The 12,953-nt window shown below is 42.5% G+C and overlaps 1 protein-coding gene and 1 pseudogene across 1 annotated transcript in view; one reads left to right on the forward strand and one right to left on the reverse strand.

Moving 5' to 3' along the window:
* ITGB3BP (integrin subunit beta 3 binding protein) overlaps positions 1-12,953 on the forward strand; it is a 99,015-nt gene that overhangs the window by 48,466 nt on the left and 37,596 nt on the right. The window lies entirely within an intron of this gene.
* On the reverse strand, positions 1,395-2,923 carry LOC133088521 (keratin, type II cytoskeletal 8-like; annotated as a pseudogene).

The following is a 12,953-nucleotide window of genomic DNA, read 5'->3' on the forward strand; positions in this document are numbered from 1 at the left end:
TATAGGTTATTAAAAGACAATGGGTATAATTCCCTGTGCTATACAGTATATCCTCATTGCTTGTCTATCTTATATATAATTGTCTATATCTGTTAATCGTATACCCTAATTTGTCCCTCCCTTTTTCCCTTTCCCCTTTGGTACCCACAAGTTTGTTTTCTGTATCTGTGCGTCTGTTTCTGTTTTGCATATACATTCATTTGTATTATTTTTTTTAGATTCGACTTATAAGTGATACCATACAGTATTTGAAATATTTTCATAGGCACTAAAGATCTTTCCAAGAATTTACTAAATCAATATGCATTTAAACAGTCAGGTACTTTTACCCCTAAAATCGTATTTATTTTACTGTGATATCCTGAGGAACTCACTATTTTCTAGATATTAGTATCAACAATCCCTTGTTGTTAACTCTGAGACAAAAAAATAGGGGTTAAATAATGCAAGCTGGAAACTTTAATATATTTTTGATTAAAATATATATATATTTTTTTAAGGAACCAGTTGGTTGCTCTCGTGAAATCCCTTTTTTTTTTTTAAACATCTTTATTGGAGTATAATTGTTTTACATTGTTGTGTTAGTTTCTGCTGTATAACAAAGTGAATCAGCTGTATGTATACATATATCCCTATATCCCCTCCCTCTTGCGTCTCCCTCGCACCCTCCCTATCCCACCCCTCTAGGTGCTCACAAAGCACCGAGCTGATCTCCCTGTGCTCTGCGGCTGCTTCCCACTAGCTATCTATTTTACATTTGGTAGTGTATATATGTCCATGCCACTCTCTCACTTCGTCCCAGCTTACCCTTCCCCCTCCCCATGTCCTCAAGTCCATTCTCTACGTCTGCGTCTTTATTCCTGTCCTGCCCCTAGGTTCGTTAGAACCTTTTTTTTTTTTTTTTAGATTCCATATATATGTGTTAGCATACGATATTTGTTTTTCTCTTTCTGACTTACTTCACTGTATGACAGACCCTAGGTCCATCCACCCCACTACAGATAACTCAATTTTGTTTCTTTTTATGGCTGAGTAATATTCCATTGTGTATATGTGCCACATCTTCTTTATCCATTCATCTGTCGATGGACACTTAGCTTGCTTCCATGTCCTGGCTATTGTAAATAGTGCTGCAATATACATTGTGGTACATGACTCTTGTGTGTGTGTGTGTGTGTTGGCAGAGCCAGCTGAAGCTTTACTCTGAAAAAGACACTTGGATTGGCTTTTAGTTGGGGGCGTGAGCAAGAGAGGGAGCCCCAGGCAGTTGACTCCCCATGGGGTGGGCTAAGGATGGGGCTAAGCCTCAGGTCTCTGGTTCCGACACTCCCCCGCACAACTCCTTCTTGCAGGAGCAAGTGAGTGGGGAGGCTGGGAGGGATCGCAGGAGTCTTTCACTTGGTCAGGACGTCAGAGGACTCAGACACCAGCTTCCCATCATGGGTCTCAATCTCCTTCACAACCACAGTCTTGGAACTGGTACGGCTGAAGGAGCTAGAGCCCCCTCCAGCGCCCAAGCTGGACTGGTAGGAGCTCAGGCCGTAGTCGAGGCCAGGGGTCCCATAGGCTGAGGTCAGCCCACCTGAATACCCGCTGGTGGTCTTGGTGTGGATGCTCACGTTCTGCATCCCAGACTCCAGCCGGCTCTCCTTGCCCTCCAGCAGCTTGCAGTAGGTGGCAATCTCCATGTCCAGGGCCAGCTTGACGTTCGTCAGCTCCTGGTACTCACGCAGCTGCTGTGCCGTGTCCTGCGTGGCGGTTCTCAGAGCAGCCTCCAGCTCAGCCAGCTTGGCCTGAGCATCCTTGATGGCCGGCTCACCACGCTGCTCAGCATCAGCAATGGCGGCCTCCAGGGAAGCCCTCTGGCCTTTGAGGCCCTCAATCTCAGCCTGGAGTCGGTTGATGTTCCAGTTCATCTCAGAAATCTCTGTCTTCGTGTGACGGAGGTCATCCCCGTGCTTCCCAGCCAATGTCTGCAGCTCCTCGTACTTGATCTGGTACATGGTCTCAGCCTCGGCCCGGCTGCGGTTGGTGATCTCATACTGGGTTTTGACCTCGGCGATGGTGCCGTCCAGGTCCAGAGAGCGGCTGTTGTCCATGGACAGGACCACGGAGGTGTCAGAAATCTGTGACTGCATCTCACGGATCTCTTCTTCATACAGTTGCCTGCAGAAGTTGATCTATTCAGTCAGCCCTTCCAGGTGGGACTCCAGCTCTACCTTGTTCATGTAAGCTTCATCCACATCCTTCTTGATGATGACAAATTCATTCTCCATGTCTGTGCGCTTTTGGATCTCTTCCTCATACTTGGTCTTGAAGTCCTCCACCAGCCCCTGCATGTTGCCAAGCTCCACCTCCAGCTTCAGCTTCTCCTGGGCCATTGTTTCCAACTGACGCCAGAGGTTGTTGATGTAGCTTTCAAACATGTTGTCTGTGTTGCTCCGGGCTGTCTTCTGCTGCTGCAGGAGGTTCCATTTGGTCTCCAAAATCTTATTCTGCTGCTCCAGGTGTCGCACCTTGTCGACGAAGGAGGCAGAATTGTTGTTGAGGGTCTTGATCTGCTCCTTCTCCTGGGTGCGCACGGCCTAGATGTTGGGGTCCGCCTCCAGCTTGAGGGGGCTCAGCAGGCTGTGGTTCACTGTGACAGCTGTGATGCCCCCCAAACCCAGGGCTCCACCATAACCTCGAGCCAGACTCATGCTGGTGCCCAGGCCACCCCGGAAGTTGCTGCTGCTGCCCACCGAGGAGAAGGCCGAGGAGCCGATGCGGGCACCGACCCACTGGTATAGGAGCGGCTGCTGAAGGACCGGGGGCTGGAGGTGGACACCTTGTAGGACTTCTGGGTCACCCTGATGGACATGGTGGAGGCTGGAGAGGAGGTGAGGAGGCCGAAGCAGACAGAGACTCGAGGAGTTGAGAAGCTGCTTCTCCCATGACTCTTTTTGAATTATGGTTTTCTCCAGGTATATGCCCAGTAGTGGGATTGCTGGGTCGTATGGTAGTTCTATTTTTAGTTTTTTAAGGATCCTCCATACTGTTCTCCATAGTGACTGTATCAATTTACATTCCCACCAACAGTGCAAGAGGGTTCTCTTTTCTCCACACACTCTCCAGCATTTATTGTTTGTAGATTTTTTGATGACAGCCATTCTGACTGGTGTGAGGTGATACCTCATTGTAGTTTTAATTTGCATTTCTCTAATGATTAGTGATGTTGAGCATCCTTTCATGCGTTTGTTGGCAATCTGATATCTTCTTTGGAGAAATGTCTGTTTAGGTCTTCTGCCCATTTTTGGATTGGGTTGTTTGTTTTTTTGATATTGAGCTGCATGAGCTGCTTGTATATTTTGGAGATTAATCCTTTGTCAGTTGCTTCATTTGCAAATATTTTCTCCCATTCTGAGGGTTGTCTTTTGGTCTTGTTTATGGTTTCCTTTGCTGTGCAAAAGCTTTTAAGTTTCATTAGGTCCCATTTGTTTATTTGTGTTTTTATTTCCATTTCTCTAGGAGGTGGGTCAAATAGGATGTTGCTGTGATTTATGTCACAGAGTGTTCTGCCTATGTTTTCCTCTAAGGGTTTGATAGTGTCTGGCCTTACATTTAGGTCTTTAATCCACTTTGAGTTTATTTTTGTGTATGGTGTTAGGGAGTGTTCTAATTTCATTCTTTTACATGTAGCTGTCCAGTTTTCCCAGCACCACTGATTGAAGAGGCTGTCTTTTCTCCATTGTATATTCTTGCCACCTTTATCAAAGATAAGGTGACCATGTGTGCGTGGGTTTATCTCTGGGCTTTCTATCCTGTTCCATTGATCTATATTTCTGTTTTTGTGCCAGTAACATATTGTCTTGATTACTGTAGCTTTGTAGTATAGTCTGAAGTCCGGGAGCCTGATTCCTCCAGCTCCGTTTTTCTTTCCCAAGATTGCTTTGGCTATTCGGGGTCTTTTGTGTTTCCATACAAATTGTGAAATTTTTTATTCTAGTTCTGTGAAAAATGCCAGTGGTAGTTTGATAGGGATTGCATTGAAACTGTAGATTGCTTTGGGTAGTATAGTCATTTTCACAATGTTGATTCTTCCAATCAAGTGGTATATCTCTCCATCTGTTTGTATCATCTTTAACTTCTTTCATCAGTGTCTTACAGTTTTCTGACTATAGGTCTTTTACCTCCTTAGGTAGGTTTATTCCTAGGTATTTTATTCTTTTTGTTGCAGTGGTAAATGGGAGTGTTTCCTTAATTTCTCTTTCAGATTTTTCATCATTAGTATACAGGAATGCAAGAGATTTCTGTGCATTAATTTTGTATCCTGCTCCTTTACCAAATTCATTGATTAGCTCTAGTAGTTTTCTGGTAGCATCTTTAGGATTCTCCATGTATAGTATCATGTCATCTGCAAACAGTGACAGTTTTACTTCTTCCTTTCCAATTTGGATTCCTTTTATTTCTTTTTCTTCTCTGATTGCTATGGCTAAAACTTCCAAAACTGTGTTGAATAATAGTGGTAAGATTGGGCAACCTTGTCTTGTTCCTGATCTTAGTGGAAGTGGTTTCAGTTTTACACCACTGAGAATGATGTTGGCCCTGGGATTGTCATATATGGCCTTTGTTATGTTGAGGTAAGTTCCCTCTTTGCTTACTTTCTGGAGAGTTTTTATCATAAATGGGTGTTGAATTTTGTCAAAAGCTTTTTCTGTATCTATTGAGATTATCATATGGTTTTTTTTTTTTAGACATCTTTATTGAAGTATAATTGCTTTACAATGGTGTGTTAGTTTCTGCTTTATAACAAAGTGAATCAGTTATACATATACATATGTTCCCATATCTCTTCCCTCTTGCATCTCCCTCCCACCCACCCTCCCTATCCCACCCCTCTAGGTGGTCACAAAGCACCGAGCTGATCTCCCTGTGCTATGCGGCTGCTTCCCACTAGCTATCTGTTTTACATTTGGTAGTGTATATATGTCCATGACACTCTCTCACCCTGTCACATCTCACCCCTCCCCTTCCCCATATCCTCAAGTCCATTCTCTAGTAGGTCTGTGTCTTTATTCCCGTCTTGCCACTAGGTTCTTCATGACCTTTTTTTTCCCCTTAGATTCCATATATATGTGTTAGCATACTGTATTTCTTTTTCTCTTTCTGACTTACTTCACTCTGTATGACAGACTCTAACTCCATCCACCTCATTACAAATACCTCCATTTCATTTCTTTTTATGGCTGAGTAATATTCCATTGTATATATGTGCCACATCTTCTTTATCCATTCATCCGAAGATGGACACCTAGGTTGCTTCCATGTCCTGGCTATTGTAAACAGAGCTGCAATGAATATTTTGGTACATGACTCTTTCTGAATTATGGTTTTCTCAGGGTATATGCCCAGTAGTGGGATTGCTGGGTCGTATGGTAGTTCTATTTGTAGTTTTTTAAGGAACCTCCATACTGTTCTCCATAGTGGCTGTATCAATTTACATTCCCACCAACAGTGCAAGAGTGTTCCCTTTTCTCCACACCCTCTCCAGCATTTACTGTTTCTAGATTTTTTGATGATGGCCATTCTGACCGGTGTGAGATGACACCTCATTGTAGTTTTGATTTGCATTTCTCTAATGATTAATGATGTTGAGCATTCTTTCATGTGTCTGTTGGCAATCTGTATATCTTCTTTGGAGAAATGTCTATTTAGGTCTTCTGCCCATTTTTGGATTGGGTTGTTTGTTTTTTTGTTATTGAGCTGCATGAGCTGCTTGTAAATCTTGGAGATTAATCCTTTGTCAGTTGCTTCATTTGCAAATATTTTCTCCCATTCTGAGGGTTGTCTTTTGGTCTTGTTTATGGTTTCCTTTGCTGTGCAAAAGCTTTTAAGTTTCATTAGGTCCCATTTGTTTATTTGTGTTTTTATTTCCATTTCTCTAGGAGCTGGGTCAAAAAGGATCTTGCTGTGATTTATGTCATAGAGTGTTCTGCCTATGTTTTCCTCTAAGAGTTTGACAGTGTCTGGCCTTACACTTAGGTCTTTAATCCATTTTGACTTTATTTTTGTGTATGGTGTCAGGGAGTGTTCTAATTTCATACTTTTACATGTACCTGTCCAGTTTTCCCAGCACCACTTATTGAAGAGGCTGTCTTTTCTCCACTGTATATGCTTGCCTCCTTTATCAAAGATAAGGTGACCATATGTGTGTGGGCTTATCTCTGGGCTTTCTATCCTGTTCCATTGATCTATATTTCTGTTTTTGTGCCAGTACCAAACTGTCTTGATTACTGTAGCTTTGTAATATAGTCTGAAGTCCGGGAGCCTGATTCCTCCAGCTCCATTTTTCGTTCTCAAGATTGCTTTGGCTATTCGGGGTCTTTTGTGTTTCCATACAAATTGTGAAATTTTTTGTTCTAGTTCTGTGAAAAATGCCAGTGGTAGTTTGATAGGGATTGCATTGAATCTGTAGATTGCTTTGGGTAGCAGAGTCATATTCACAATGTTGATTCTTCCAATCCAAGAACATGGTATATCTCTCCATCTGTTTGTATCATCTTTAATTTCTTTCATCAGTGTCCTATAATTTTCTGCCTACAGGTCTTTTGTCTCCTTAGGTAGGTTTATTCCTAGATATTTTATTCTTTTTGTTGCAATGGTAAACGGGAGTGTTTTCTTAATTTCACTTTCAGATTTTTCATCATTAGTATATAGGAATGCAAGAGATTTCTGTGCATTAATTTTGTATCCTGCTACTTTACCAAATTCATTGATTAGCTCTAGTAGTTTTCTGGTCGCATCTTTAGGATTCTCTATGTATAGTATCATGTCATCTGCAAACAGTGACAGCTTTACTTCTTCTTTTCCGATTTGGATTCCTTTTATTTCTTTTTCTTCTCTGATTGCTGTGGCTAACACTTCCAAAACTATGTTGAATAATAGTGGTGAGAGTGGGCAACCTTGTCTTGTTCCTGATCTTAGTGGAAATGGTTTCAGTTTTTCACCATTGAGGACAATGTTGGCTGTGGGTTTGTCATATATGGCCTTTATTATGTTGAGGAAAGTTCCCTCTATGCCTACTTTCTGCAGGGCTTTTATCATAAATGGGTGTTGAATTTTGTCGAACGCTTTCTCTGCATCTATTGAGATGATCATATGGTTTTTCTCCTTCAATTTGTTAATATGAGGTATCACATTGATTGATTTGCGTATATTGAAGAATCCTTGCATTCCTGGAATAAACCCCACTTGATCATGGTGTATAATCCTTTTAATGTGCTGTTGGATTCTGTTTGCTAGTATTTTGTTGAGGATTTTTGCATCTATGTTCATCAGTGATATTGGCCTGTAGTTTTCTTTCTTTGTGACATCTTTGTCTGGTTTTGGTATCAGAGTGATGGTGGCCTCGTAGAATGAGTTGGGGAGTGTTCCTCCCTCTGCAATATTTTGGAAGAGTTTGAGAAGGATAGGTGTTAGCTCTTCTCTAAATGTTTGATAGAATTCGCCTGTGAAGCCATCTGGTCCTGGGCTTTTGTGTGTTGGAAGATTTTTAATCACAGTTTCAATTTCAGTGCTTGTGATTGGTCTGTTCATATTTTCTATTTCTTCCTGGTTCAGTCTCGGCAGGTTGTGCATTTCTAAGAATCTGTCCATTTCTTCCAGGTTGTCCATTTTATTGGCATAGAGTTGCTTGTAGTAATCTCTCATAATCGTTTGTATTTCTGCAGTGTCAGTGGTTACTTCTCCTTTTTCATTTCTAATTCTATTGATTTGAGTCTTCTCCCTTTTTCTCTTGATGAGTCTGGCTAATGGTTTATCAATTTTGTTTATCTTCTCAAAGAACCAGCTTTTAGTTTCATTGATTTTTGCTGTTGTTTCCTTCATTTCTTTTTCATTTATTTCTGATCTGATCTTTATGATTTCTTTCCTTCTGCTAGCTATGGGGTTTTTTTGTTCGTATTTCTCTAATTGCTTTAGGTGCAAGGTTAGGTTGTTTATTCGAGATGTTTCCTGTTTCTTGATGTAGGCTTGTATTGCTATAAACTTCCCTCTTAGAACTGCTTTTGCTGCATCCCATAGGTTTTGGGTCGTCGTGTCTCCATTGTCATTTGTTTCTAGGTATTTTTTGATTTCCCCTTTGATTTCTTCAGTGATCACTTCGTTATTAAGTAGTGTATTGTGTAGCCTCTATGTGTTTGTATTTTTTACAGATCTTTTCCTGTAATTTATATCTAGTCTCATAGCGTTGTGGTCGGAAAAGATACTTGATACGATTTCAATTTTTTTAAATTTACCAAGGCTTGATTTGTGACCCAAGATATGATCTATCCTGGAGAATGTTCCATGAGCACTTGAGAAAAATGTGTATTCTGTTGTTTTTGGGTGGAATGTCCTATAAATATCAATTAAGTCCATCTTGTTTAATGTATCATTTAAAGCTTGTGTTTCCTTATTTATTTTCATTTTGGATGATCTGTCCATTGGTGAAAGTGGGGTGTTAAAGTCCCCTAGTATGATTGTGTTACTGTCGATTTCCCCTTTTATGGCTGTTAGTATTTGCCTTATGTATTGAGGTGCTCCTATGTTGGGTGCATAAATATTTACAATTGTTATACCTTCCTCTTGGATCGATCCCTTGATCATTATATAGTGTCCTTCTTTGTCTCTTGTAATAGTCTTTATTTTAAAGTCTATTTTGTGATATGAGAATTGCTACTCCAGCTTTCTTTTGATTTCCATTTGCATGGAATATCTTTTTCCATCCCCTCACTTTCAGTCTGTATGTGTCTCTAGGTCTGAAGTGGGTCTCTTGTAGACAGCATATATATGGGTCTTGTTTTTGTATCCATTCAGCCAGTCTGTGTCTTTTGGTGGGAGCATTTAATCCATTTACATTTAAGGTAATTATCGATATGTATTTTCCTATTCCCATTTTCTTAAATGTTTTAGGTTTGTTATTGTAGGTGTTTTCCTTCTCTTGTGTTTCTTGCCTAGAGAAGTTCCTTTAGCATTTGTTGTAAAGCTGGTTTGGTGGTGCTGAACTCTCTCAGCTTTTGCTTGTCTGTAAAGGTTTTAATTTCTCCATCAAATCTGAATGAGATCCTTGCTGGGTAGAGTAACCTTGGTTGTAGGTTTTTCTCCTTCATCACTTTAAGTATATCCTGCCACTCCCTTCTGGCTTGCAGAGTTTCTGCTGAAAGATCAGCTATTAACCTTATGGGGATTCCCTTGTGTGTTATTTGTTGTTTTTCCCTTGCTGCTTTTAATATGTTTTCTTTATATTTAATTTTGGATAGTTTGATTAATATGTGTCTTGGTGTGTTTCTCCTTGGATTTATCCTGTATGGGACTCTCTGTGCTTCCAGGACTTGATTAACTATTTCCTTTCCCATATTAGGGAAGTTTTCAACTATAATCTCTTCAAATATTTTCTCAGTCCCTTTCTTTTTCTCTTCTTCTTCTGGGACCCCTATAATTCGAATGTTGGTGCGTTTAATGTTGTCCCAGAGGTCTCTGAGACTGTCCTCAGTTCTTTTCATTCTTTTTTCTTTATTCTGGTCTGCAGTAGTTATTTCCACCATTTTATCTTGCAGGTCACTTATCCGTTCTTCTGCCTCAGTTATTCTGCTATTGATCCCGTCTAGAGTATTTTTAATTTCATTTATTGTGTTTTTCATTGTTGCTTGGTTCCTCTTTAGTTCTTCTACGTCCTTGTTAAATGTTTCTTGCATTTTGTCTATTCTATTTCCAAGATTTTGGATCATCTTTACTATCATTATTCTGAATTCTTTTTCAGGTAGACTGCCTATTTCCCCTTCATTTGTTAGATCTGGTGTGTTTTGACCCTGCTCCTTCACCTGCTGTGTGTTTTTTTGTCTTCTCATTTTGCTTATCTTACTGTGTTTGGGGTCTCCTTTTCACAGGCTGCAGGTTCGTAGTTCCCATTGTTTTTGATATCTGTCCCCAGTGACTAAGGTTGGTTCCGTGGGTTGTGTAGGCTTCCTGGTGGAGGGGACTAGTGCCTGTGTTCTGGTGGATGAGGTTGGATCTTGTCTTTCTGGTGGGCACGTCCACGTCTGGTGGTGTGTTTTGGGGTGTCTGTGGCCTTATTATGATTTTAGGCAGCCTCTCTGTTAATGGATGGGGCTGTGTTCCTGTCTTGCTAGTTGTTTGGCATAGGGTGTCCAGCACTGTAGCTTGCTGGTCGTTGAGTGAAGCTGGGTCTTGATGTTGAGATGGAGATCTCTGAGAGATTTTTGCTGTTTGGTATTACGTGGAGCTGGGAGGTCTCTTGTGGACCAGTGTCCTGAAGTTGGCTCTCCCACCTCAGAGGCACAGCCCTGACGCCTGGCTAGAGCACCAAGAGCCTTTCATCCACACGGCTCAGAATAAAAGTGAGAAAAAATAGAAAGAAAGAAAGAGGATAAAATAAAATAAAATAAAGCTATTATAATAAAAAATAAGAAAAACAATTATTAAGAATAAATTTATTAAGAAAAATTTTTTTTATTTTTTAAAAATAGATTTATTAATTTTTTATAATAAAAAGTAAGAAAAAATTATTAAGAAAAAATTTATTTTAAAAATCTTAATTTTTTAAAATAAAAAATGTGAAAAAACTTATTTAAAAAAATTTTTTTAATTTTTTAAAAATAGAGAATAAGGAAAAAATTATTAAGAAAACATTTATTAGGGACAAAAAAAAAAACAAAAAACGGACGGATCTAACCCTAGGACTAACGGTGAGAGCAAAGCTATACAGACAAAGTCTCACCCAGAAGCATACACATATACACTCACAAAAAAAGGAAAAGGGGAAAAATTAATATATTCTGCTCCCAAAGTCCACCTCCTAAATTTGGGATGATTCGTTGTCTATTCAGGTATTCAACAGATGCAGGCACATCAAGTTGTTTGTGGAGCTTTAATCCGCTGCTTCTGAGGCTGCTGGGAGAGATTTCCCTTTCTCTTCTTTGTTCGTACAGCTCCCGGGGTTCATCTTTGGATTTGGACCCGCCTCTGCATGTAGGTCGCCTGAGGGCGTCTGTTCCCCGCCCAGACAGAACGGGGTTAAAGCAGCAGCTGATTTGGGGGCTCTGGCTCAGTCAGGCCCGGGGGAGGGAGGGGTACGGAGGAGGCGGGGCGAGCCTGCGGTGCCAGAAGCCGGCGTGATGTTGCAGCAGCCTGAGGCGCGCCGTGCGCTCTCCCGGGGAAGTTGTCCCCGGACCACGGGAGCCTGGCCGTGGCGAGCTGCACAGGCTCCCGGAGGGGAGGTGTGGATAGTGACCTGTGCTTGCACACAGGCTTCTTGGTGGCGGCAGCAGCAGCCTTAGCATCTCATGCCCATCTCTGGGGTCCGCGCTGATAGCCGCGGCTCGCGCCCGTCTCTGGAGCTCCTTTAAGCGGCGCTCTGAATCCCCTCTCCTCGCGCACCAGGAAACAAAGAGGCAAGAAACAGTCTCTTGCCTGTTCGGCAGCTCCAGACCTTTTTCCGGACTCCCTCCCGGCTAGCCGTGGCGCACTAGCCCCTTCAGGTTGTGTTCACACCGCCAACCCCAGTCCTCTCCCTGCGATCCGACCGAAGCCCGAGCCTCAGCTCCCAGCCCCCGCCCGCCCCGGCGGGTGAGCAGACAAGCCTCTCGGGCTGGTGAGTGCTGCTCGGCGCCGAGCCTCTGTGCGGGAATCTCTCCGTTTTTCCCTCTGCGCCCCTGTTGCTGTGGGATCCGCGCTGATAGCCGCGGCTCGCGCCCGTCTCTGGAGCTCGTTTAGGCGGCGCTCTGAATCCCATCTCCTTGCGCGCTGCGAAACAAAGAGGCAAGAAAAAGTCTCTTGCCTCTTTGGCAGCTGCAGTCTTTTTCCCGCACTCCCTCCCGACTAGCACTGAAGCCGGAGCCTCAGCTCCCAGCCCCCGCCCGCCCCGGCGGCTGAGCAGACAAGCCTCTCGGGCTGGTGGTGAGTGCTGCTCGGCGCCGATCCTCTGTGCGGGAATCTCTCCGCTTTGCCCTCCGCACCCCTGTGGCTGCGCTCTCCTCCGTGGCTCTGAAGCTTCCCCCCTCTGCCACCCCCAGTCTCTGCCCGCGAAGGGGCTTCCTAGTGTGTGGAAACCTTTCCTCCTTCACAGCTCCCTCCCACTGGTGCAGGTCCCATCCCTATTCTTTGTCTCTGTTTTTTCTTTTTTCTTTTGCCCTACCCAAGTACGTGGGGATTTTCTTGCCTTTTGGGAGGTCTGACGTCTTCTGCCAGCGTTCAGTGGGTGTTCTGTAGGAGCAGTTCCACGTGTACATGTATTTCTACTGTATCTGTGGGAAGGAAGGTGATCTCCGCGTCTTACTCTTCCGCCATCTTGCCCCTACCTCCTATCATATGGTTTTTATCCTTCAATTTGTTAATATTGTGTATCACACTGATTGATTGGCATATATTGAAGAATCCTTGCATTTCTGGGATAAACCCCACTTGATCATGGTGTATGATCCTTATACTGTGCTGTTGGATTCTCTTTGCTAGTATTTTGTTGAGGATTTTTGCATCTATGTTCATCAGTGATATTGGCCTGTAGTTTTCTTTGTGACATCTTTGTCTGGTTTTGGTATCAGGGTGATGGTGGCCTCGTAGAATGAGTTTGGGAGTGTTCCTCCCTTTGCTATATTTTGGAAGAGTTTGAGAAGGATAGGTGTTAGCTCTTCTCTAAATGTTTGATAGAATTCGCCTGTGAAGCCATCTGGTCCTGGGCTTTTGTTTGTTGGAAGATTTTTAATCACAGTTTCAATTTCAGTGATTGTGACTGGTCTGTTTATACTTTCTGTTTCTTCCTGATTCAGTCTCAGAAGGTTGTGCTTTTGTAAGAATTTGTCCATTTCTTCCAGGTCATCCCTTTTATTGGCATATGGTTGCTTGTAGTAATCTCTCATGATCCTTTGTATTTCTGCAGTGTCAGTTGTTACTTCTCCTTTTTCATTTCTAATTCTGTT

This window comes from Eubalaena glacialis, chromosome 3 (genome assembly GCF_028564815.1).
Source record: "Eubalaena glacialis isolate mEubGla1 chromosome 3, mEubGla1.1.hap2.+ XY, whole genome shotgun sequence".
NCBI lineage: Eukaryota > Metazoa > Chordata > Mammalia > Artiodactyla > Balaenidae > Eubalaena > Eubalaena glacialis.